At 38.2% G+C, this 26,888-nt stretch overlaps 1 protein-coding gene across 7 annotated transcripts in view; it reads right to left on the reverse strand.

Moving 5' to 3' along the window:
- LHFPL2 (LHFPL tetraspan subfamily member 2) overlaps nt 1-26,888 on the reverse strand; it is an 89,832-nt gene that overhangs the window by 44,601 nt on the left and 18,343 nt on the right. For 2 of the 7 annotated variants that reach the window (XM_039352827.1, XM_039352823.1), the window contains exon 1: nt 25,157-26,370. The exons of 1 other annotated variant lie outside the window; for it this stretch is intronic. The gene's annotated coding sequence lies outside the window, so the exon portion shown is untranslated. Of the gene's footprint in view, nt 1-4,240; nt 4,457-6,543; nt 10,075-25,156; nt 26,371-26,888 lie in introns of those variants that run through there. 4 more of the 7 variants (XM_039352822.1, XM_039352826.1, XM_039352825.1 and 1 more) reach the window with 4 other exon arrangements.

The raw sequence follows: 26,888 nt of genomic DNA on the forward strand, positions 1-26,888 counted from the left end.
ACAGTATTATCATCTGCAAGTAAAATTGTCATAGGTCTCCTAAAGTTCTTTCTCAAGATAGTATCATTGAAATACTGGCAAATTTACATGGCATTCTGCCCAAATACATTATGAACTCAGAAAACATTAACCAAGCTAGCTGTATCTTTTGAACTACACAGGAACAAAACTGCATTAGACTCAATATTAACAAAGCAATACTTTCCTGGCTATAAACCTTATCCTGGCTAGGGCATTCTTCCCTAAACTGATGTCCTGGAGAAGACATAACCCTAGAATTCCAGGCCAGCTGATTTAGGGTACAGAAATAGTTTTGTGGTTGAAGTTTAACCACAAAAATCTGGCTGATTTAAATTGCACTGTATAGCTCCCAGAAAGCTTTAATAAAATTGCATTTGCAATGTTGGTACGTTTTTTAAAATATCAAGATTTAAATATAGTATACTAATATCCTGAGACATTTTTATCTCTAGGACCTAGCTTTTGCTACATCAGGCCCAGTGTTTTTTCTTAATAACCAACCACTACTATTAAGTTTTTAATGTTAACTTTATTTATGAATATAAAGAAAAATAAAAGTGAATTAGGGAGCAATTCCTTTTATTAAGTGCAGAACTAATCATATAGCCTACTTTGTTTTACATTTTCTACATTTATGTGTTTAATTAAGCTCCCTTGATTTTCATCCACTTCTGAAAAACACTGACTCTCTTACTTTGATTGCTTTCCAGACAAAGGAAGGAACTTGCAAAACTACTATTTTCTGATGCCAAGAAAAGAAACAGAAAATCAGTTTGCCAGTTTTGAAGGAGTTAACATTGCACTCATTTTTTTATATGGAGTCCAGCTGCAGGGATAGTGGGAATGTTAAAAGTAGTTAACAATAAACCACAAAGAACTTTTTCTTTCTTTTTTGGTCACCCTACAATTCATTGTAGAGGCTTCATTATTTAAATACTCTTAAGAGCCTACCCATTACTTTCACAAAAAATAGTCTGTTCTATTTGTTGCAAAATAAACAGAATCTTTTTAGTTTTACTGGTTCTTTGTCATCAGCTTTAGAAAGGTGGTAAAGATAAGTACTCTTTTTTAAAAGCTGTGGCTCTAACATTCTGCCAAGTTAAATCTTATTCTCTCAAGTGGATTTGTTTGCCAACTTTGTCTAGTTAAGGCAGTCCTGCATATATGACTAATAGGCTACATGAACTACTCCACAGATGTTATTTCTTTAGGTTTTTTCCTTCTGCTTTCCCTTGTGATGGAAAGTTACAGAAAAAGCTTATCTCATAAACAAATAATCACTCTCTCAGCTTACAGTATATATGCAAACATTACATACGTACAATGACTATATTTTCTTAGAAAAAATAAAGGTCAATCCTGGAAAGGAGGCAAATCTAAAAAGTCCATAAGGATAAAAAAATCAACTGTTTATATTTATAACTTTGCTTTACATAAGAAAATTCAAGGGAAAAACCAAGAAAATAACTAACAAAATTAAATTAAATTAAAAGTCAGCTTTCTGAATAAATGACCTACAATCTCTTTAGACATACAAGAAATTATTTCCTAAACCCTGTACTTTTGTTACCAAATTATTTTATAAAGCAAAATCTTCTTAGATAATAGTTTCTTCAGGGAGATGTAGCTTGTTTTTTATTTTTCTAAACTAAAAATACATCCTCACTTGAAATTTACTGAGGGGATTGCACTTTTGCTATCCCCCCATACGTGGGGCAGATCCCACAAGCTGACACTAAAGAAGACTCCTGACACAGAGGCTTTCTTGGGGTGGGACTGCCCCGAACCGAAGTCCGGGAACTACTTTATTGATTACAGTATGCAAATAAGCATTGATTACATGTGATACATTTGTGCCATACATATAATTTCTTGCTGCGCCATAAGCTTAAAACCACTCCCATTACTTAGTCTCAGAGCATGTCAAGAGTACATGTCATGTTTGACCTACATTGCCCACCTGGCGACACAAAACAAAACCATGTGGTTAGTGCCTTCTCGAGCTTAGTTCTACATAACATCCTGTTTAACTGTCATGCGGTTTGCCATTTGTGTTACGAGCTAGCGAGCTTTGCCGCAGACGTTTCCTCTAGAAAGGGCAAAGAAAGGGCAAGGAGGGGGCGAGGAGGGGGCTACAACTCCAACATCTCCCCTGTCTTTTTCTAATTAAAGGAAAAATCATCTTCTTCACTGCTAAGGGTTATGGCTAAAGGGTCCGGTATGTCCATGGTTGGCAGTTTCTTGTACCTAACCAGGTGTATGGTCCTTTTGAGGAAAATATATTTTTCTGCTCCTTTTTAATATTTCCTTCAGGGGGGGCTAACTTCCATCAATATCCCCACTTTGTGCCTTAAGTGTGTAAATGTATGACATTAAAATTGATCTGGTCAGAGAGACTTGGTAGACAAGCTTTTAAACTATTAAGCAAAAAAAAAAGGAAAGAAAATTAAAACATTAATGGAGGCAGCAGAAAAAGATCCCTTTAGTGGCATCTATAAATTTCTAAAAGTTAGGGCAAAATTTTGTTAGGTGGAAAAGAAATTTATAGTATCCAATATTCTGTGCCAATCATTTTCAAATGTTGGATGTCACCTTTAGCTTCCAGTCAGGTTTGCATACCTCCCAAAATTCTCCACAGCCATGGTTTTCCTTAATACATGACCACTGGCTGCCCAATTTCAAGGGTTGTTTCCTGCCTTAGCTCTTAATTCAGTGCATCCAGGTTTGTAATGTCCAATATGCCAGTCTATTAAATTTTCTTTAAATTGCACATAATGAGTTCTAGGAATCCCAATCTGAGCTCACCAGTGTAAGATATTCAGGGCTGAAGTTTGGGATTTTTCCTGTTGCCTCCTTAGTCAGGGCATATGAATTGCAAATCACCTGAGGGGGCCTAGTTCCCTCCCCCTGGTTATCTGTTGAAAGTTGGTCCCACAAAGCTTTGGTGCAATAGAGCAAAAATCAGCCTGAGGAACTTTACTAAAGGTAGGTGGAGGAGATAAACTCAAGTGTAATTCTGAATGGTGTGTGTGTGTGCATATATGTGCAGCTACTTTTACAAAATAGTCAATACAAACATTCTGGATCAATTTTCCCTCCCACCAGATAGAAGTTCAAGGTGTTCAGTACTTGTTCTGCCACATATTCCCAAGTGCCATCTCTCTATTAATACATTCAACTGGCTTGTTACAATACAAATGGGGCAAGAAAAAAAAAGTTTACAATGAGTTTCCACCCTCCCCCCACAGTCTTAATTTTCTCTTTTGAGGCTTTACATGGCACCACCTTCCTGCAGCTCTCACAGGCATCTGGGGAAATGGTAGGACTTGGGAAAATGTTCCACTCAGATTGCATGGTGGCTTTTTAGTGGATGGCTGGATTCAAAACTCAATTCCATGGCTCAAATGGATGGAGGCAGCATCTGGGTCTGTGTGTTCTGCTTCCAAAGGCTTGGGAGAGGGTTTCAGGGCTGAAAGATACAAGAACAGGGTCTCCCCCCCCCTTTCTGGGTGGACTCTACCAGGAGAGGCAGACAAAAGGTATGGAGAACAGAGATTAGAAAATGCTTATTTGTTTCAGAAAAGTTTCATAGTAGTTTCACCAGTAAGTTTTAGGATATGAAAAGTAACTTAGGAAAATTATTTCCCCACACAAGCAGACTTGAGCTTCAAAAGGCTCTTGTAAATAGACACACATTTTTCAAAAAAAGGATAGATGAAATACATACAGTAAATGCAAGTGAAACTTTTCCAACAGATAAACTTAAAACAATCCCTCCTGGTAACTTAAGGCTGTTCTTGAGCGTACACAGAGAGAAAGAAAAACAAACAAACAAACAAACACAATTCTTTTTCTTCACTCTGTTTGTTGGCTAGACAAACAGAATGAGGTATTTCCTTTTTGTGGCTTATTTTAAGCAGAATTTCTAGCAAACTTTAAAATTCTTTTTCCTTTAGATTTGAAACAATTAACAGTCACAGTTTTATACATCCTGATCATTCATGAAAATACTTTCCTAATTTAACCCACACAGATTGTTTGAGTGACCCCTCTTCAGGGTAGGTTGGGCATTGTTGATAAATATATTTTAGCAGACTGATCAGGTCTGACTTGGTGGGAACGGCCAGATTTTTCCATTATTAAGTCGGGTCTTGGTCAATTCCCTAAGTTCGTGGAGGTGCGCAACCTGAGGCTTAGAGAATTCTGCCCCCATACTCACAAATTAGGAGGGTACTTCGTTCCACGACGACCGGCCCTGAATTGCAGTAGGCGTCCTGCCGAGTGACGTATGAGGGTACCAAGAGATGTCTAGGAGGGTACTTCGTTCTGCGACGACCGGCCCTGAGAGTTGCAACAGGACATACACGTCTAGGAGGGTGCTTCGTTCTGCGACGACCGGCCCTGAAAGTTGCAACAGGACATACACTCGACTTGCGAGAGATGTCTAGGAGGGTACTTCGTTCTGCGACGACCGGCCCTGAGAGTTGCAACAGGACATATACGTCTAGGAGGGTGCTTCGTTCTGCGACGACCGGCCCTGAAAGTTGCAACAGGACATACACTCGACTTGCGAGAGATGTCTAGGAGGGTACTTCGTTCTGCGACGACCGGCCCTGAGAGTTGCAACAGGACATATACGTCTAGGAGGGTACTTCGTTCTGCGACGACCGGCCCTGAGAGTTGCAACAGGACATACACTCGACTTGCGGGTCGAATCACGTCGGGGTCACCACCTGAGGGGATTGCACTTTTGCTATCCCCCCATACGTGGGGCAGATCCCACAAGCTGACACTAAAGAAGACTCCTGACACAGAGGCTTTCTTGGGGTGGGACTGCCCCGAACCGAAGTCCGGGAACTACTTTATTGATTACAGTATGCAAATAAGCATTGATTACATGTGATACATTTGTGCCATACATATAATTTCTTGCTGCGCCATAAGCTTAAAACCACTCCCATTACTTAGTCTCAGAGCATGTCAAGAGTACATGTCATGTTTGACCTATATTGCCCACCTGGCGACACAAAACAAAACCCTGTGGTTAGTGCCTTCTCGAGCTTAGTTCTACATAACATCCTGTTTAACTGTCATGCGGTTTGCCATTTGTGTTACGAGCTAGCGAGCTTTGCCGCAGACGTTTCCTCTAGAAAGGGCAAAGAAAGGGCAAGGAGGGGGCGAGGAGGGGGCTACAACTCCAACAATTTACTTTTCCTATCTTTCACAGAACAAAATATCAACTGATTATTTACACTTCCAGTTTTGATTTGTTTTATTCAAAAACTGTGGTTCAAAATCAAAGCTACAATATAATTTTTACTGCATGTTTATTACAATAGAAATTGGAACAATATTCGTTCTCCTGTTTTCTATCTGTTTCTCCCTCTTTTTTTCTTAAATGGGCCCTTACACCACATAAGATGTTACCTTTTGCCTCTGAATTTTTTATTGAAATGCAGAACATGTTGACCTGATAAACTGTATTCCTCTTAATACATCTAGCAAAACTCTGAAAGTCCTCCAAATATTTCCAAACATATTGGTTATCTCTGTGTATTGATTATCTCTGCTTTCTGCAACCTGGTACAATTTGGAGGTTTCCCCCCAGAGGCAGCCTTGGGTTTGACCTTGGCCATGATCCTACCAGCAGCCTTTGGGAAGGGGATCTGTGCCTTTTTCTGGCCTGAGGAAGGAGCAGAGGCAACCCTGGGTTGGGAGGCCATGTTATCCTCCATGCTGGTATGAAATCTTCAGGTGTGCGAGAGGGTGCACCTGAGAAAGGATCAATTGGCTGATAAGGGTGTAGGGCAACTGAATTAGGCTGTTCTACCCCCCCCCCCCGGCCACCGAACCAGTGGTATCCAAAAAACCAGTTCTACTTGCAGTCGCTATTACTTCCACCTGAAGTGGACTGCGACATGCTAGTGAGGCTTGCTATGTTGCCAGGCCAGCAATATAAAAGGTGGCAACAGTACAGTGTCAGAGGCTAGGCACTACTGTAGTGATTAGCAAACCCAAGGTGGACCAGGACTTGAGACACCAGAAAGCCCAATAAAAAACTCTTGGGCCTATGCCAAGGATAAGAGGACAATTCCAAATGTCACAAGGGGAAACTCCAAGGATGACCTAAGAGAACTTATTCCTCCCTCCAGACAACCTTGGCTGCTACAACTCAGGAAGGCCCTTTGCCCAAGGAAGCCTCAGTGAGGCCTTAAATGGGGCACAAGACTGTTGTGAGAATGGCGGCCTTGGTAGTAGGCTGAAGCCTCCAAGATGGAGGTCGCGGGCAGCGGGGCCCCTGTGTAGATCTAGGCCTTCAATAAGGCCGATGAAAACCCCAGGGACTGAGAAGAAGGAAAACGCTGCTACCGAACTAATCGCTGCCAAATTAGGTGGAAATGTCTCTTTCCACCCCCCCCCCGTCCCTTGCAGTCCACAAGGTTTAGGGACCACGCAGTCGCAAAATGGCGTCTGTAACTCAGATCGATCACCCCCTATGGCTCCGCAACGGGTAGGACTCACCCAGCCTGTTACACCCTTCTCGGGGGGGACGGGGCCAAAAACACCCTCCCCAGCTGATCGTTGGTGTTCAATCGAGTCCGCAGTCACTGGAACGGCTGAAAAACGTGACGAGACAATCCGAGGCCCCTGTGGCCTCCACGAGCCGATCCGGGTTCTTTAAGGCCGTCGGAGCTGCAGCCACAGGCTCTGACGCCAGAGGAGAGTTGGTGGAATGGGGGGGGGATTTTGGAAGGGCGCTGTGCTGGAAGGGAGGAAGGATGGACGAAAATCCTCTTTCCCAGCGAAGAGGGTATGGGGGGGGATTTAGAAGGAAAAACGGAGTCCTCCGTTTAAAAAACTGAACCCCCAATGGGAATCAGTAGGAATTTGTCTTCTAGAGGAGCGCTGGTCCCAGCGCTGCTCAGGGGACTAAAAGTTAGAGAAAGTTTAGTAAATTTAAAATCCTAATGGATAATCCACTAAGCGGTAACTACCTGCCTGTGAGCCAAATCTGCATGTCTGTTCTGGGCAAGATCAAGTCGAAAACTGGGGAATCAGGCCTAAGACAGACGTAGCAAGTTTGGCTGACTTGATCTGATTGGGCAGGAGGATTAAGTTAACCCATTAGTGGATTATCCATCTCCAGTGCTGGAGAATATCTTCCATGTTCTTTAGATCTGGCCTCACTACACTTTTATTCATGAAAGTAGGAAGAATACACCTTTCTCTTTTTTGCGATTCATTTAGCTGCTTCCTGCTATTTTTCTTGGACATCAGTAATATGTGGCTCCGTGGATTTGCATATACAGATTATAGATTGGAGCAGGGCCCATTTACAATCTTATAAATTTTAGACGATTCTTGCATCAGGGGTGTCAAACTGCCGGCCCACAGGCCGTATGTGTCATGCCAAAACAGCGCTCCCCATTGCCAGCAATGGGAAAAACGTTGTGATATGTCATGACACATCATGTGACGTCACAATTTTGACACCCGTGATCTAGACCTTACTGATGATTTGGTGGGAACCTTCTTCCGCCTTCACACACATTGCATGATTAAGCATGGCTTATGAAACCCTTTCAGTTTGTTTTCTACCGCTGTATCAGCTCACATGTCCTTGAGATCTTTTCCTTTGAAGGGTAATTAAATCCCCTTTTTGTTCATCAAAACATATTTTTCTCAAATAATTCTCTTTCGGAATCCTTAATTTGTTCAGCAGAGCCAAATGTCATCCTATCACAGAAATTCAGCCTTCAGATCACAAGATGAAATTTCAACTGAGAAATAATCCTGAGAAATATGACTCGTAAGAAGCATTTTTCTTAATTCTATCTTGACAAAACCTGCACCTGGAACTTTTGGATACAAAACATATGCTCTATGGATTTTTTTTTTTAAGAAATAAAGAAGTTGGAGAGAGGAGGAGATTTTAATTGTTCCCATTTCCCGTTATGCATCTTCCATGAGCACTATGGCAACATCACAACTGGAAAGGCAGCCAACAGCTAAGAATGGTGCCTCTGAACTCTCATCAAGACACAATAAATCCAATTTATGAAGCACATAGAAATAATTAGACCCTAGCTAAAAAAATAAATTCGTAAGCCATTAAGAAAGAGGGAGAAAGATATATGGACTACTACTGGGTAATGCATTCTAATAGTTTGGGACTCCAATTGAAAAACATCTGCTTCTTGGTTTTATTAGGTTACATATAAAACAATCAGGGTATGACTTAGGGCTTCATTAACAAATTTCAGCACTAAAGCTAGGCTCAGAAATGAATTTGGGATAATTGGATTTGAAAAATCATTATTCATATCTTGAAGTATGCATTCACTTCCCCCTCCCCACACACACTATATCATGCATATCAGTATCCAACAACTGCAATTGCCAGGCCACCTGGAAAAATACATTAATATATAATTGGCAGGTTACCAATAGATGGATGACAATAGCCAGGTCTTGATCCTACAGCCAAAGTTAGAAAAGTACTCTGAATCATAGTCACAAGCATTGTGAGACCCCAGAAGCAAAACTGAGCTCAGAATTATTTTGGGCCAGAAGCCTAGTCCTTCAAAGAAGGTATGACACAATACATAGACTGGGAATTTCCTCATCTAGCTGACTTGCTGAGTTCCATAACAGCAAATCTTCCTTGTTTGGATTAAGTGCATATTTATTCATTCTTAAGTCCAGCACTGAAGAACAGATTTATTGTTTATAGCTGAATCAATTGAGACACCAACATTTCCTGTTGATCCTAAAAAGCTCAAAGATAAAATTAATTTTTTGCAGAACTACACAAAATAATTCCCATGCTAAAGAACTATATTTATCATATATGTGAAGAAGAGGATTTTGAGATATATTAGATTATAATTTATACCTATTAATTGCTATTCTCCTAACTGGTTATTATTCAGTTGCTAAGTCATGCTTGATCCTTCGCGATCCCATCGATCATGGCATGCCAGGCTCCCCTATTCTCCACTATCTCCTGGAATTTGCCCAAATTCAATTCATTATGTCAATGACACTATATAAACCATCTTTAGCCTCTGCCATCCCCTTCTCCATTTGCCTTCAGTCTTTCCCAACATCTGGATCTTTTCCAATGAGTCCTCTCTTCTCATTTGGTGGCCCAACTATTTGAGCTTCAGCTTCAGTATCTGTCCTTCCAAAAAGGAATCAGGACTGATATCCTTTAGGACAAGGGTCTCAAACTTGCAGCATCACGTGATGTTCCGCAAGGTATAGTGACTTTTTTGCCATTGCTGGCAATGGGATGAGAACGGTTTTGCTATGATGCATCTGGCCCACGGATCGGCAGTTTGACACCCCTGCTTTAGGACCTAATTGATACAAATGGCTAAATAAAACTGATATTATTATCACATTGTAATTGTACCATTCAAAGTGGAGCTGCTAGGCCAGTCAATAAATACTGATTAGAATTATATTCTGCTTTTCTTCCAGGAGTTTTAATCAGTATACATAACATTTCTCTAATTTTTCACCAGCTCAACCCTGTGAATTAGATTGTCTTGATTGGTCCAAAGTCAGTGAGTGATCATGGTGAGGATGGATTTGAACCTAGGCCTCCCTATATTACTCTACTACATTAAACTTGTTTATGATTTTGGCTGATAAGAGAAAGAGCTAAATACGAGAAAATACATTGCATGCATGTTCTTATTCACAATACACAAATATCCTCCATGAATAGCAAGCAAGATTTCAGCACCACTTCCTGGAATTTCTGTGCAATATATAAAGACAAGAATAAGACAACAAACTTAAAATTGAAAATGTGCAGCCAATTAGTAATATACACTATAAAAGGTATTATATCAATGATAATTTAAAAGATATACAGGTAATCCTTGACACAGGAACACAATTGGAACCAGAATTTCCATGGCTAGATAAGGTGGTTGTTAAGGGAGTTGCACTCAATTTTAAGATCATAGTTAAGTGAATCACTGTAGTTGTTAAGTGAATCATGGAGTCATTAAGCGAATCCAGTTTTTTCTACTGACTTTGTTTATCGGAATCTTTATGACAGTTGCAGCATCCTGTGATCAAGTGAAGGTTGCAAATGGCGATCACTTGATCATCGGATGCTGCAACTGTCATAAATACATGCAGGTTGCCAAACATCTGAACTTTGATCATGTGATCAGGAGAATGCTGCTATCGTAAGTGGAGGACCAGTCATAAGTCACTTTTTTCAGTACCACTGTTAAGTTTGAATGGTGGCTCAATGGATGGTTATAAGTTGAGGACTACTGTAAATGTCAATCTTTAAAATCAGATTTTGGGAACATACAGAAGGTAAAAAACAAGAGAATATTTTAATTTCTTTCTATTCAATTTTCTTCAGATTTTTAATATCTATTCTGAAAAGATCAGTCGTTCACGTTCAAGAAAACAGATCTTCAGAACAGCTGGACCTAAGATTAGAACAGTGAATGTAAAGCACAGCACATATGAAAATAGCTTAAAAACATATTTCACTAGCAACCCTATATATTTATAATATATTCCATTGTTTCTTTGTCATTTTACTTGCAGCTGCTGAAGAAGGGGAAAAAAACCATAATGAACTCAATATACACAAGAGTCCCAAGGGCATTGTCCATTCTTTGGTAAGCCCTGTCTGGCCTCAAAACATCTGGAGTTGACAGTTTTTGAATTTGTCTGGCTAAACAAAAGATCCCCCTTTCCTCACTGCCAATACTAGGGAAGATTTAATGCATTATCACCGACTAGAAAGCTCAAACTCAATCCAACATTTTCATAAAATGATTCAGACATTAGAGAAATTTTTAAATAAAGTGTGAACGGAACAAGGGTAAAAGCATATAACCATAGGCACCCAGTCTTTAAAATTACCTAAAATTAAAAACAATACTAAATTACAGATGGCTATCGATTAAAGATAACTGAAGAAATCAAATAATGAAGAAAAAGCATAGTCAGGTATATTTCTATATCTTTATAGTAAACCTATAAATTCTGAAAATATTCATGAAGATGTGAATATATATATTTAAACGCTTATTTCTATTCTTTCTGCAGTCTGCATTTGCTTTCTTCATAGGAATTCTCAGAGATACACAAAGACATTTGTAAGTGAATGAGCATTTTCCTAAGCTGCCTTTTGAAGTTACTGTTGCAGCTGGCACATCCTGTTATCTGAGTGCTCTGGACAGCTAAATGATAAAGATAAGAGAGCTGGAGGATCAAAGAAACTGAGAAAGTAGGGGAAATAGAGAAAGTGGAAGAGACAAGAAAGTCCCAACAGTTGTTCTCTCTGTAATTCAGACCAAATTTCTCAAGTATCCTTCGGTGAGCATAAAACTAGTCTTATTAACTCCTTGCTGAGCAACATATGGCTCTTTTGGGTCTGGCATTGTTCACTTAATTACCTTTATCTATATGTGGGTAATTTGCCATTGTACTGAAAGATCATTATCTGTACTTAATATTGTTAATTAAAATAAATCAAGTGTTGGAAGCCCTTCTCTCTAACTAACAAAATCTCAAGAGACATCCAAGAGCCAATCATTCAAGTCTTTCAAGTGCAGATTTTGAAACTAAGCTTACAGTCCTCTGAGGTGGGCTTGTTCCATAAAAGTCTAATATGTTCTGTAACAATTGAAACAGCCTGGCATTGTAACTTCTTGCAAGTGGTATCAATTCTAACTATTATAAACAGATGTTTCATTTAATCCAGTAAGACCATGGCAATACTGTGCCATCACTTCTGAAATCTCAAGTTAATGAGAAACAGACAAAACACCATATTTTACCAAGCATATTTTATCTATTTGCAATGAAATTTCAGTAGTAGATAGTCTTTCGTGGTATCCGAAGTAGAACATCCAGATTCAGTTATAGTTTTGTTCCATACAGTATTAAGCTTGTTAACTCTAAAGCTTCCTCTTTCCGTTATGTATTTAAGATGGATAGTGATTAATATTTATATGTTATTTATACGTAAAGGTGTAGGTTTATACATATGTTGTATATAGCATGTTTAAATTTGTTATGTATATGTACACTTTGAGAGCAGGCAACTAAATTTCATTTTTAATGCGTGCCAATGTACCTACAGTAAAAAATGACGATAAAGGTTATCTTTCCTGAATGAAGAAATACTATTTGAATATATTCTATTGCTTTTAGTTAATAACTTTTGTCTTTCAGCAGATCAGCAATACATAAACAATTATGTGTTCCTGTACATTTATAATGCCACAAGTTTCTTTATTTAAAGTATAGGATGTTAACTTCCTAAACAAAAATGGTAGCTTGTCAATTGGGAATTAAGCTTAATGGCAGCAAAGATGGTGTAATTTCTCAACTATGAGACACTATATTTGTCCGATTATAGCTTTCTTCTCATACTGTTAAAAAATGTACATCCATTTACAACTATTAGGAAACATATTAGTAAAAGGCAAAACATATTGCATAGCTTAAGCCTTTAAGATCTGAAGAAGTTGAGTCATTTATCAACTCTGCATGGAGAAAAGTCACAGATTTGAATAACATATGTGCATAAAAGTGTTCATACAATCAAAACCAATCAAAGGCCAGAGACAATTCACACTAGGATGCAAACTAGAGAAATTAAAACCATATTTACAACTAAGTAAATATGGAAACAAATAGAGAATTTACATAATTCCAGGAAGATATATAACAAATGCAAATAATAAAACTATTATTATAATAAAGTTGCTTATTATATTATATTACCTTGTAAATATTAATACAAGTTTTATTTTTTAAAAAAATTGAAGATTTTAATTACAATGTTAAAAAAAACTCAAAAAAGAGAATAGAGAGAAAAAATAAGAAGTGTAAGAGAGAAATGTTACAAATGGCTTCTGATCTTCTTAACAGCAGTTATAAATGCATTTATATTTTACCCCCTCTCTCTAAAGTTACATCATAATTTCCTTCTTTCTTTCCAATTACCGTACTTTCCAGCGTATAAGACGACTTTTGCAAGCGTTAAAATCAGTGCCAATGTCGGGGGTCATCTTATACGCCGAGTCGTCTTATACGCCGGAAATAACGGTAGTTTCCGGTGTATAAGACGACTTTCTAGGCATGCGACTCGGCGCCGAAGTCGGGGGTCGTCTTATATGCCGGGTCGCCTTATATGCCGGAATATACGGTACTAAATTCAAATTCACAATTTTTTTTTTTCAGCCAAAAGACCTAAGAAATTTCCAATCACTAATAAATGTAGTAGTTGAACTTTCTCCAAGCAAAGAAGCTAATTTTGCCATTTCTGCTAGTTTCATCATCCTCACAAATTATTCCTCCCTTGTATTTCAGAGTGTTTCCATTTTTCACATATAATAGTCTCACAACGGTAATCATGTATAAAAATTGTCTTCTGTGGTTTTTTTCTAATTAATTAATTAATTCCTGCAAAAAAGTTCTGGCTTCAGTTAAATATTAATTTTTTTAAAATTCTCTATATTATTATGTGTATTTGAACCTAAAATTCTTTATCTTTCTTCTAAGTGTACCAGGCATGATTAAAAATGTCCTTTTGGTGGTCCACATTTTCAACATATATTTGACGTACTTTTATACATTTTAGACTATTTTTATGGAAAGATATACTCACACTGCATTTTAACAACATATTTTCTTATTATTTCATCAATACATTATGTCCAAAGTTCTTAGCCCATTTTATATATGCTTTTTGTTCTTCAGTTTCTATATTTCTATAAAAATGTATACATTTTAGCAATTATATATTTAAACATAGTTCAACTTCAAATTCTGTCTTCTGCTGCTCAATTCCAAATGATTATCTACTTTAAGTCTTTCTCGTAACTGTAGATATGAAAACTATTGAAAATTAAATCCCTTTGCAGCCAGTTGTACTTCTGATTTCATCTTATATTCTCCATGCTTTTATTCTAACCACTCTTGATAAGTTAACCTTTTCTCTGCTTAATATAAATTTTCATAATTAACACAAAGGAGTTGAATTACAGACAGTCCTTGCTTTACAACCATTTGTTCAATGTCCATTCAAAGTTACAATGCCTACATTTACAAACACAGCATTTTTCAACTCCACCTATCCACTCATTATCTCTGTCCTTTTGGCCACTCTACCCTTCCCTGCTGCTCCCTACTCCCACCATCCCTAGCTGAGCTTTACTATCTTCATCCTCCTGCTTCTGATGAGGCATTCCCAGCCAAGGCTACTACCAGGCTCACTTCATCAGCAGCGGAAAGGGAGTCAGCTGAGGATAGTGGTGGTGGGGGTGGCTGTGGAATGCAGGACAGCTAGAAAAGCCGAGATAGATGCGTGGGGGGAGCTGAAGTAGGGGCAGCAGGACAGAAGCATGATGTCCTCACCTAACAACCAGAATTATTGGAACTGCTTCACTAAGTGATGTGATCTTGTGTTTTGCCCAATGATCTTTACTTAGTGATATAAATTCTGGTTGTAATTAGGGTTGTTAAGCAAGGACTAGTTATATAATGAAATCTTACTTCCGTCTCCAATACATAAATATATCCATCATTTATTCACTTTTAAAATAAGTAACTTTATGCAGAATAAAAGGAATAAGAAATAGTATGCCAACGAAAGGCCTAAGATAAGTAAAAGGAAAGGAAAGATAACTAATTCTAGTGCTATTCGCTATACCTCTTCTGCCTTTCTACCCTTGTAAAAAATGATGAATTCATCTACTTGCTCTAATTTTTTGCCATAATTATTTATATACTTGCAATTACTTACCCCATTTATCCTGGCAAGCAGTTATCTTGTTCTTTCATAACTTTCATTATCTATATTCCACATTGTACTACAACACCAATCTAATGTTAGTTGTAGATTATCTGAGATAACAAAATGGCACTATCTCACATGCAACTAATCACATCCACAACCAACATATCCTGCCTTTTTACAGCTACTTCTCATTTAATAATTGCCTCATTTAGCAACCATCTGCCATTATGACAGCAACAGAAAAGTAACTTTATGACCCATCCTAGCATTTACAATCTTTGCAGGTCTGTAAAAGTAAAGGGAAGCTGAAGTAAGAACATAACCACAGTTGTGGTCCCAATTGTGATTGCTAAATGAAGAATAGTTGTATATATTTATCCACAAATACATTAAACATTGAAAGGGACTCACAAACCTTGCCTTACTCTTTCAATGATGAACCATTCACTAACCCTTAAGCAACCAATCTTCAGTCTGTATTTTTGCAGAGCAAAATTCAAGCACATTCATTTTAGCATCAGTTTCTCTAAATCAACAAGTATCCAACAAACCTTCTCATATTCAACTTTCTTGTAAGAAATGTATCTGAAATAGTATCATAGCATTTTGTTAAATAAAAAATACTGAAGCAATTTCAATTTCTGATTTAAAGAATTCAAGAAGTTCAAGATAGGAATTGAAAAATGCTTTCTATATCTTTGGTTTATACTACTAAGCATTTTATTAGATAAATTACCCTCATTAACTACAGCACAAAGTATCCCAGGGAGAATATATGATACATAAACATGCTGTGAATACATTTCTTTAGCTTAAATATTTAACATCATATAAATAGTTTTTACATTCAGCGACAAATCTGAATGGTGCAAGAAAAACACATTACTGCAAGAAAAGATTGTACAATTTTCCAGGTTCAGCACCACATTAATTAGATTTCCATTTCTTTTCTGCTGTAATTTTAAGAATGGATTTCTGATAAACTTTTTTGTTATAGCTATTTTGGTATATTCTAAGTAGGTCCAAGTTATTTTCCTGCTAAATTTGCATTGTCCTTGACTAGAGTCATTAAGAAAACAGCTTCAGTATGAAGGCACTGCATATAAATAATTCAGCTAAAAACAATAATATTTTAAACTGTGATCTTCTACATCGGGGTGTCAAACTCGTAATGTCATGTGACATGTTGCGACGTATCGTGACTTTTTTTCCATTGCTGGCAATGGAAAAAATATAGAGAGGCACAGTTTAAAACCAGTTATTAATTCTTCAAATAGAGAATCTGATTTACAGAGATGATCTATAGGGATTATTAATACAGCCATCCCAACTTTGTGACTTTCCCCTTCCTCCAGATACATGCAACCAACTCTCCAAATTCATATTCTGTTGGCTATGCTGCCTAAAGTAATCTTATAAAAGCTTTATAAAAGTTAATTATTATAAAAGCTAATAAACATACTCACACATACATTAATGGCAGTCCAATTCGTTTCAGTCAATGTGCTCATTTCAGTTTTACCATTCCTTTTAAAATAAAATCAATATGAATAAGTGCTCCATAACCATAAGACATTTTAATGAGAATTATAATGTTTATGCCAGTGCCAGTTTTGTACTTACACTGCTTATATGCCGAAAATAACGGTAGTTTCCGGTGTATAAGACGACTTTCTAGGCATGCGACTCGGCGCCGAAGTCGGGGGTTGTCTTATATGCCGGGTCGCCTTATATGCCGGAACATACGGTACTAAATTCAAATTCACAAATTTATTTTTTTTTTCAGCCAAAAGACCTAAGAAATTTCCAATCACTAATAAATGTAGTAGTTGAACTTTCTCCAAGCAAAGAAGCTAATTTTGCCATTTCTGCTAGTTTCATCATCCTCACAAATTATTCCTCCCTTGTATTTCAGAGTGTTTCCATTTTTCACATATAATAGTCTCACAACGGTAATCATGTATGAAAATTGTCTTCTGTGGCTTTTTTCTAATTAATTAATTAATTCCAGCAAAAAAGTTCTGGCTTCAGTTAAATATTAATTTTTTTAAAATTCTCTATATTATTATGTGTATTTGAACCTAAAATTCTTTATTTATTTATTTATTTATTTATGAGACTTATATACCGCTTTAAGTGCAAGCACTCTCTAAGCGGTGTACACCAGTAAGCAATGTATATATATATATATTTACAATGTAAATATTTATATTTATCTTTCTTCTAAGTGTACCAGGCATGATTAAAAATGTCCTTTTGATATTGTAAGTAAGAGCTAAAAGAAAGAATCACTGAAGGCTGTAAGTGAAGTAAGAATTAGTTGGCTTGGACCTGTTACAAGGTCCATGCGTAGAGTTTAGGTGTGGCTATGCTTATAAGCAGGTTTCCTCACTAGCTGGCTTGTATCCCGACGATGATGGCAGATGTTAGCCATCGAAAGCTTGATTTTATTTATTAAAACCTTGGTGTTTTATTTCCTGGTGATCGCTTCCTTTTTTACTGAAATATATGTATATATATATAAAACACAGCTATATATAATACAATGATCTATTCTATTCTATTCTATTCTATTCTATTCTATTCTATTCTATTCTATTCTATTCTATTCTATTCACATGAAGTATTAGTACCATTTTACAAAACCCTAGTAAGACCACACCTGAAATACTGCATCCAATTTTGGTCACCATACTACAGAAAAGATGTTGAGATTTTGGAAAAAGTTCAGAGATGAGCAACTAAGATGACAAAGGCCTCGAGACTCAAACATATGAAGAATGGCTGCAGGATTTGGGTTTGGCTAGTCCAGTGATGGCGAACCTTTTAGAGACTAAGTGCCCAAAACCGCCCCCGCTCCACCTCCCTGCTCCGCCCCCACTCTGCCCCCCCACAGGACCACTCACCGCCTCCAGGGCCCACCACAGATCGCCAAGGCAGCCCAGCAGTGCTATGGTGGCCACACCCTCTGCCCGCGTCCTGCAGCATCAACTGCATGATGGGGTGTGAGGGCAGGGTCTTGTCTACGCTGCCTGGCTGCCATGTCCTTGGCTGCGCTGCTCCATGTGGGCCACGCTCGAGGGTGACTCTCCTTCAGAGGGGTTGCTGGAGAGGGGGTCACAGGGGAAAGCAAGGCTGGGGCAACAGCACATGTGCTCACAGAGAGGGCTCTAAGTGCCGCCTCTGGCACCTGTGCCATAGGTTCGCCACCACTGGGTTAGTCTAAAGAAAAGAAGAAATAGGGGTGATATGATAGCAGCATTCCAATATTTGAGGGACTGTCACAAAGAAGAGGGGTCAAATTATTCAGCAAAGAGGGCAGGACAGAAACAATGGTTGGAAACTAATCAAAAAGAGGAGCAACCTGAAATTAAGGAGAAACTTCCTAACAGTGAGGACAATTAGCCAATGGAACAGCTTGCCTTCAGAAATTGTGGGCGCTCCATACACTGGAGTTTTTAAGACAAGACTGGACATTCACCTGTCTGAGTGGTATAGGTTTTCCTGCTTGAGCAGGGGGCTGGACTAGAAGACCTCCAAGGTCCCTTCCAGCTCTATTCTGTTCTAAGAATTCTAAGATGACTAATTGATAGTTCTATCCATCTGGTATGCACAGCAGTCTGTCTAAATAATAATAATAAAAAAAGAATGAAATTCCTTACTTTATTTTCCTACCTGAAAATTAGGAGAATTTAATATATGTCTGTGAACTGATATTTTTTATTCAAGTAACAAATCCATTCTAATTTTATCCTTAAAATTGTTTCATATTTTGGGCTTTCTTGCCATTTTCTTTACTGTATGATTGATATTAATGGAAGAAAATTAAACCAAATGGGTGCAAGAAGAAAACTCAAATTAACACCCTGGTCTGGGCCTCTCAAGTATTTTAAAAAGCTCATGCACCCATGTAATGTGGCACCAGGCATATGGGACTCTGCACATGCAAAATGTTTAAGAAACTCCAGTGACACATTGAGATCATTTAAATGTTAAGCATATAATATGAAGAGTTCTGTTGTCTATTATGTTACATTTTGCTCTTTGACAGAACTGAGTAAGGATCTTCAGCTGTGCCTCATCTTTTCCTGTCATCATATTACAAACAAACCATTGTTTCCAATATAAAACCTTAATATGGCAGGCTTAATAGAATAGAAAGCATATTATTCAGATAACAACAGAGAGTTCTGTATCTGGCTGTCAAGCCAATTCAAGGAACAATAAGTGAATCAAATGTTCTGTCATTCATAAGGCACTTTGTTCTATTTGCCGTTCTTTCTTTTTGCAATGAATTACTGTACTCCACATTTCATCGGCTTTTCAAAATACAAGGACTTATAAGCTGCTTATAAAGAAACTGAATGATTAGAGCACTGTAGTACTAACTGAAACAACTTAGAATTGATACAAGTTTTATATTCCCCCCTTAAAAAAATACAAACAACTGTTATAGTTCACGTATATGTTCTGTGTGATCCCAACAGAGCTGCTGCATTTAAAAGCACACTTGGGTACTAATAGTGTGAGTTTAATCAAGCCCACTACTTTTTACTGGAGGAAGCCACTAACAGGATTCCATATCTGAACTTATATTATCATATTCTTCTTCATCTTAATGTCCTGATAATTTTGAGGGTAAATGAAAATTTTTTGCTTTCTGCTTTATTCTGGAAAAAGTTATGAATATCAGAAAAGTAGAATATGGATTCTAACTTTCATATTTTCCCAGCAGGGATGACTACAAAGAGACCACATGGATATTATTGGGTGGGTGGGTGGGTGGGTGGGTGGGTGGGTGGGAGGGAAGGAAGGAAGGAAGGAAGGAAGGAAGGAAGGAAGGAAGGAAGGAAGGAAGGATCTTGCCAAGAAAACTGCAGTCAGTTACTAGGAGTTTACACTGACTTGAAGCCACACACAATGAATGAATGAATGAATACTGATAATTACTATCGCATTATGACGATTTATACAAAAATTACCACAATATTGCACTATATCACTATTTTAGTATGCATATTCTCAAAGTATAAACCTTTTAGAATCACCTACAATTAAGGCATTATAAAGATGCCTAAAGGAGTAAATAGGGCAAATGATGAATGATGATGTGAGTTATCAGGAGAGCTACATAAAGGGCATCCCAATTTCATATAATCATGTAATATGATACTTTATTCTTCTATTATATAAAGCAAAGCCTTAGCTAAGCTAAAAACTGAGCTAAGAAAAAAATAGCTGAGCTAAAAATCCCTTCCAGAGCCACTTTGTTGTTGTTGTTGTTGTTGTTGTTGTTGTTGTTGACAGCAAATGCTAAAAAAAACTGCAGGCTGCTATGAGCATAGGTAAGGCTAATAGGAGGGAAAAATACACTACGCACAAGAAGGCACAAAAACCAAACATGATTTGCATACAACAGAATGAAAAAGATAGCAAGAGAGTAACTGTGTGCTGTCAATAACTGTCATGGAGGCATTCTTGTGTTAATTGCAATGCAAATATCCTACAAAGAATTCAGTAAGCTTCAAACACACCAGAAACAACTGTTTCAATAGGGCAGAGTGAGGCTGGGTTTATTTGAACATAAGCTATATTTACCAGCTTATTGTATCATGCAAACAGTGATCTTTTTTTCTAGATTGGATGTTTTTTTAATTGCTATCACAGACTACAAAGCTACCTCTTGGAAAGCTCATGTTCCAAGGCTTGACTGCAATTAATTGTTCGCCAGGATAATTTAAAACAGATTAATATTCTACAAGAATATTATTTTGACATAAGTCCCTTACAACTGATTGTTATTGCAAAACAAATAGGAAGTAACTGTCTCCATTTAAAGTAGTTATTTTGAACCAGTTCTCTCCTTGCACAAGGATAGCAGGATGACTTTTAATTTTATTTTTATTTAACCAACAAAGTAATTTTCATAAAGGCACAATGGGCATCACAATTATCAAGAATTATAGTTAGGTTGAAGGTACATTATCACAATTATAATGCGGTTTTCTTACTGTTGTTTTAGTGTGCTGTGTGAAACTGGCTACTATGATTTGTCCAGCAAGCCACTGTTAAATAAACCCTAGCTTAGAGTAATAGGCCAGTGGGCCAGACACAGCTGGCAGGAAGGACCAAGAGCAGATATGGAATCCACAGGGAACCAACAGGAAGAAGACCAAGCCTAACGCCCCCAAGAGAGTCCCCAAAGTGCTTCTTCCAAGAGGCACTTTTTTCTTAGCTCAGTTTTTAGCTTGGCTAAGGCTTTGCTTTATATAATAGAAGAATAGTGCATCATGCTATATAATTATCTGATATTGGGGTGCACATTATATAGCTCTCCTGATAAGGGAGGGAGAACATTGGAGAGGACTGGCCTGGGAGGACTAGCCTCTACAGCAATGGTTCTCAACCTATGGGTCGGGACCCCATTTGGGGTCAAACGACCATTTCACGGGGGTCGCCAAACAACGCAGTCCGCCATTTTTCCCCCCTTTTCCTTAGCTGTGCTACTCCCTTTTATTCTATTGGCTTTTGAAAGCCAATAGAATAGACTCTCTTGAATAGAGTCTAATTCTATTGGCTTTCAAAAGCCAATAGGAATTGTCCAGGCTGTCTCTGCTCTGCTGAGCCCACCAAAAGTCCCTTTCTGAAAACGGTGCTGCACCAGTTGAGTAGTCCTCGACTTACGACCGGTTGAGTAGTCCTCGACTTACGACTGGTTGGGGGTCGCGGCATTAAAAAGGTTGAGAACCACTGCTCTACAGGAACTGATAGAGTTAGAGATAGAATGCCTGAGGGATGACTTGGGGTGGCAAAAGAGCTCAGTCTGCCCTCTGAAGTGATAGGGGATAGGCCCCTAGATGAGGGCTAAGGGTTAACCCTAGATGAGGGTTAAGGCGCTCACGAGTCTGTACAGAGTGTTTGGTATCCTTCTCTATATGGGAGATGGGGCAGAGGATGCATGAAATCCTCCAATTGGTCAGTGGGAGAGACCTGTTACTGGAGGGGATACATTATACGAATGAGGTGTATAGAGTGATAGCTCTGGCTGGTGCTGAAAGGTAGTCCCTCCCCCCATTTCTCCTTGATAATTGATGAATGGGGATGGATAGGAGTGGAGCTACCAGCCTAGATTAAGTAGAAGCCAGGGTGGGAGGATCCCCTCTTGGGATTTGGGATGGGACAACAAATTCAAGTGCGGAGGATGAGATTGGAACTAAAGGGCAAGCTAGTGCAGGAGAATTCACCTGATACTTAATGCCGGTGGGAAGTTCCTGCTCTCGAACTCATGCCCAAACCCTGGATGGTGGATCCTCTGAGGCCCAGGCCTTCAACTGCTGCTGAGGAACATGCTGTTGCGCCCTTATCTGGACCATAAAGCCCCGCCCTAATCATCCCTCGGACCTCAGATTAGGCCAAAGGTTCACTTTCCAACATGACAATGACCCTAAGCACACAGCCAAGACAGGAGTGGTTTAGGGACAACTCTGACTTGAATCCTATTGAATATATCTGGAGGGGCCTGAAAATGGTCACCATCCCACCTGACTGAGCTTGAGATGAATGGCAGAAAATCCCCCAATCCAATTGTGCAAAGCTTGTCACGTCATACCCCAAAAGACTTGAGGCTGTAATTGCTGCCAAAGGTGCTTCAACAAAGTACTGAATGAAGAGTCTGAATACTTATGCCAATGTAACATTTCAGTTTTTCTTTTTAATAAATTTACAGACATTGCTAAAATTCTGTTTTCACTTTGTCATTATGGGGTACTGAGATTAATGAGAATGAATTTCAACAACTGTAGCATTAGGCTGCAGCATAACAAAATTGACAAAAGTGAAGATCTGAATACTTTCTGAATGCACTGTATAACAATTGTAAGCCACCAAGTCCCTGATTGAGATGGACTTCTATAGAAATTGAATTAATAAACACACTGCTCCACAAACTGCATTGGTTACCAACCTGCTTCCAGGTCCAGTTTAAAGCCCTCTATGGCAAGGATCCAAGGTATCTAATGGGACTAGCCCAGCCCACTCATATCAGCAGAAGAGGCCTGCAATGGACCATCTGTTAAGGAATTCTGATGGGCAGGATCAAGGGGAAGGAGTCTTGTCCGCTATCACCTCAACCCTGTGGAACACTCTTTTATCACAGGACATGAGAATTGCACCTATCCTTTTGGCCTTCCAAAAAAGGTATTAAAACTTGGTTTTGCTGGATGGCTTGGGGTCGCAAAGGGGCTGCTCGCCACTGGACAAGTTTGATGAGGTAAGAAGACTTCATCCTTGTCCTATCCATGTCTTGGTTACTGTTCTTTGTTTTTTTTTTTTTTTTTTTGCATAGTTTAACATTTTTAATTTGCATAGTTTAAAATTTTTAACTTCTTTTCTAGGTATCTTTTTATGATGTATAAGCCTCCCAGAGTCACCTTATTGGAAGATGGGCAGCATATAAATTTAATAAATAAATAAAAATAGAAATAAATAAATGGTATCAGTTTAAATAACTCAGCTTCTGAATCTGCCTTTATTTTTAAACTGACTAGATTTAGTTTAAAGTCATGAAACTTATTGAAGCCATGTGATTTAATAAATGTAGCTTTCAGACTCCTTGCCCAGCAATGGAGAAAGAAAATGAACAAGTCTCAATGGTAGCCTAGATATATTACAACAAATTATTTGAATGCAGTCATGAGTAGTCCTATGTGGATTGTTGGAAATTTGGGATGCCAAGTTGTGATACCAATTTGTCATCCTGGTCATACACTATTTTTAAAATATTAGTTGAATGAACTCTGCAAATATTCACAGGTTTCAGTTCATCTTGAAAATGTGGGAAATAGTTTTTATGCCTTCATTTTAGAGACCTGTTTATTTTCAGTATATACTTTAATGTTATCATACCATGCAAGTAAGACATACATCTCAAAAAAGAATTAACAAAACTGGCCGCCCATGGTGCCCCCTGAGATTTAAAAGTTATAATAAGATACCCACAACCAAATCTTGCAAATAAACATTATTTCTCAAAAGAGCTATTGTAAGTTACAACAGAGTTTAATTTACTGTCACCGAATATACAAAATTTTTGGTTATTAAAGTTAATTCTTTCATCATAAAATCTAATGGGAGAAGCCAAACAAGAGAAACATATTTCCTATTGATCATTTAGACAGAACAGTTGCATCTGTGATTTATGCATGTGGAGCTAATACCACCCTCTGAGTGTACTGGTTAAGGTCTAGACTAGAAACCAGGAGTCCATGAGTTTTAGGCATAAAAGCCAGCTGGGTGATCTGGGGCAACTTACTCTCTTGTCAGATCAACCTATCTCATACAGATGCTGTGGGGAAAAAGAGGAGTATTATGTTCAAACCACAAAGACAGAACACCTGCAAAAAATTTCTAATCTTTTAAAAAGTTGTATTCTTTCTTTAAAAAGTTGCTGTGAGATATTGTAAAACATATGAGAGAGAGAGAGAGAGAGAGAGAGAGAGAGAGAGAGAGAGAGAAAGAGAGAGAGAGAGAAGGAGAGAATATGAATAAGTCTAAAGTCAATGAAATCTCCACTCAAAGCTCAGCCAAAGGGGGTGAAAAATCTAGAGATTTTTAACAAATTGACTATGAAAATGCCAAGGAAAACAAACGACAAAAGTTTTTAAATTTTTGTTTATTCTTGTTAATACCTTTAACAAGAGGTTGGGAATGAGTCCCTTTGAGATCTTGTATGAGAAGCCATACCCTATAGCAGGGGTCCCCAACCCCCGGTCTGTGGACTGGTACTGGGCCACAGCATGCCAGTAACTGGTCTGCACAAATAAGCAAAGCCCCATCCGTGGGATGCAGGTAGCACACAAAACCATGCCCCCTCTGGTCCAGGAAAAACCTCTCTCCATGTAACCGGTCCCTAGTGCCGAAAAGGTTGGGGACCTCTGCTCTAGAATCAAAATCCTTTATACTCATGAGTCAAGACTACAATACAATAACCTACTACCACCTGTGAAGTTTTCTCCACAATCACACCCATAGATAATTGTTTGTGAAACAGAAACTTTTCTCCTAGAGGTAATCCAAAATGAGGGGTCTCCACAAATGACAGAGTTAACTGGAACAGGCTACTCAGATTCATCTCAAACTAAAATTGTGGTGCCCGTTTCTCCTGCTATAACCAACCCAAGTTTGACTCAGGCTAACCACACACATACATCTAGGAATAATTGGAATGTCCAGCAAATGATCATGCCTCAAACTCTGAACTGACCACATGAGCAGCACCCACTCAGCACCGGGAAAGAACATCTTTTTCTTCCATATCCTTCCATAGCTAATGAGCCATCTTACCTATTAGTTGTCCAATCTTAAATAGTCGAAAATTCTAGTTATAGCTATTTTATTCTTCTTAAGTATGGCACTCACGGTCTGTTGTTGCATCCACTACCAACCTCTGATGAGCTCCTGCAATGCCACATCTTTGAAGAGATGTGCCCCATCTGAGGCCAAAAATAAAGCAGAAAAGGAGGAGACACTCTTGGAGTGAAAAGTCAGACTAGAGAAGCAATTATGGGTCTGTTCTCCTAGAGAGATGCTTGATAAAAAAGAGAATACTCCCAAAATGAAGTCTTTCAAGTTATTTATTATTGAGGTTTGACACTTATCAAAATGTCTAACAGTGTCAGAAAGGGGGGGGAGCTGCAGGCCTGAAACCCCCCAACCTTGAAAGCACTTCATTTAAAAAGGAACATATTCTTTTCACTTCTTTTCAGTCTGCTTTCATCTTGCCTCCATGGAAACTCAGAACAGGAAGCTGCCAGCAGCTTAGCTAGATCAGAACAAGATCTGCACACTTGATAAGGATCACTGAAAGCAGAACCTACAAAGAAGCCCAAGTTAAATGCACAGGATGCGGTTAGAACAGTACCTAGACGCCTACTGTAACTTGGGTTGAGGGGCAAGCAAAGGTCTAGAAAGTATAGGTCATGCTAAGAACATCTGAACATCACAACGTGTACATGTGCTTTCCACACTGAAAAGCATCATTTATACACATGCTGTATTGATAAGAAATTTGTAAACAATCATTATATTGGTGCTCTGAATTTCCTGTATCCTGAGGTATAAATATAGAATGCCAGTTTTGCTCAGTGGTCCTCCCAGCTCCTTTGTTTGCTAACAGAGATATTCTTTGCTTCTGATCAAAAATAAAGTGATAAATTTCCATTTTCCTCGACCTTGCATTATTGATTGGCTCTTGCGCCAGGCAAACAAATCAAAGATTGGCTCTTGACTAACAATATGAAGGGTGCCAAGTTTAGGAAGCAAAGGAAGACACGAAGGAAGATATATCAATACAAAACCTAAGGGTGTCAAGAGGTCCATAAGACTGTCCACTACTACTGTCTGAAAGCAGTACATAAATTTAATAGCTAAGCTTTTGTACAATTCATTTTAAATTATTGCAAAGGCCTAAAATGATGTTCATACTGTCTGGTTTTATTTGTCTGCTTGTTTCTTGCTTTAAAAAGTTGAGTTGAAACATTATGAAAATTTGCTAACCTTAGCTTTGAAACAATGCAGAACCCATGCCAAATTTGAAATCCACTAGGGAGAAATTTCTCTCTTGTTTAACTAAGTTTTTCCCATCTTAAAACTTTATTTCCTGCCTTTTTAATTTTACAATAAGTTTTCTGGTTGCTGAGGGGAAAGGTGACCAGAAGGTAAAATATCTTCTCTTCATAATGAATGCATAAGATTTCCTGTTGACTTCCACATATGCTTTTCTAAGGTTCCTAGAATGGGAAGTGAAAAAATTCATGGTTTAGTAGATTTTAAAAAACCACAAATTCCATAGCACAGATTTCCTAGCCTTAGTAGTGTTCTACTTGTATATTGACTATTTCTTTACTTCCAGATGTTATCAAAAAGAATATAGCCTCTTAAAAACAGGGGAGGGACAGATGGATGAAAGTTGAAGCTGTAATATGAATCTAATCAGATCTGAAATTAAGATTGCAAGAATTATGATTGCGAGACAATTGTTAACATAGTTTTCAATTTCAAAAATTCAAATGGTTGA

The sequence above is a fragment of the Crotalus tigris genome, unplaced genomic scaffold (assembly GCF_016545835.1).
Source record: "Crotalus tigris isolate CLP2741 ecotype Arizona unplaced genomic scaffold, ASM1654583v1 scf7180000018484.1034840, whole genome shotgun sequence".
Classification (NCBI taxonomy): Eukaryota; Metazoa; Chordata; class Lepidosauria; order Squamata; family Viperidae; genus Crotalus; species Crotalus tigris.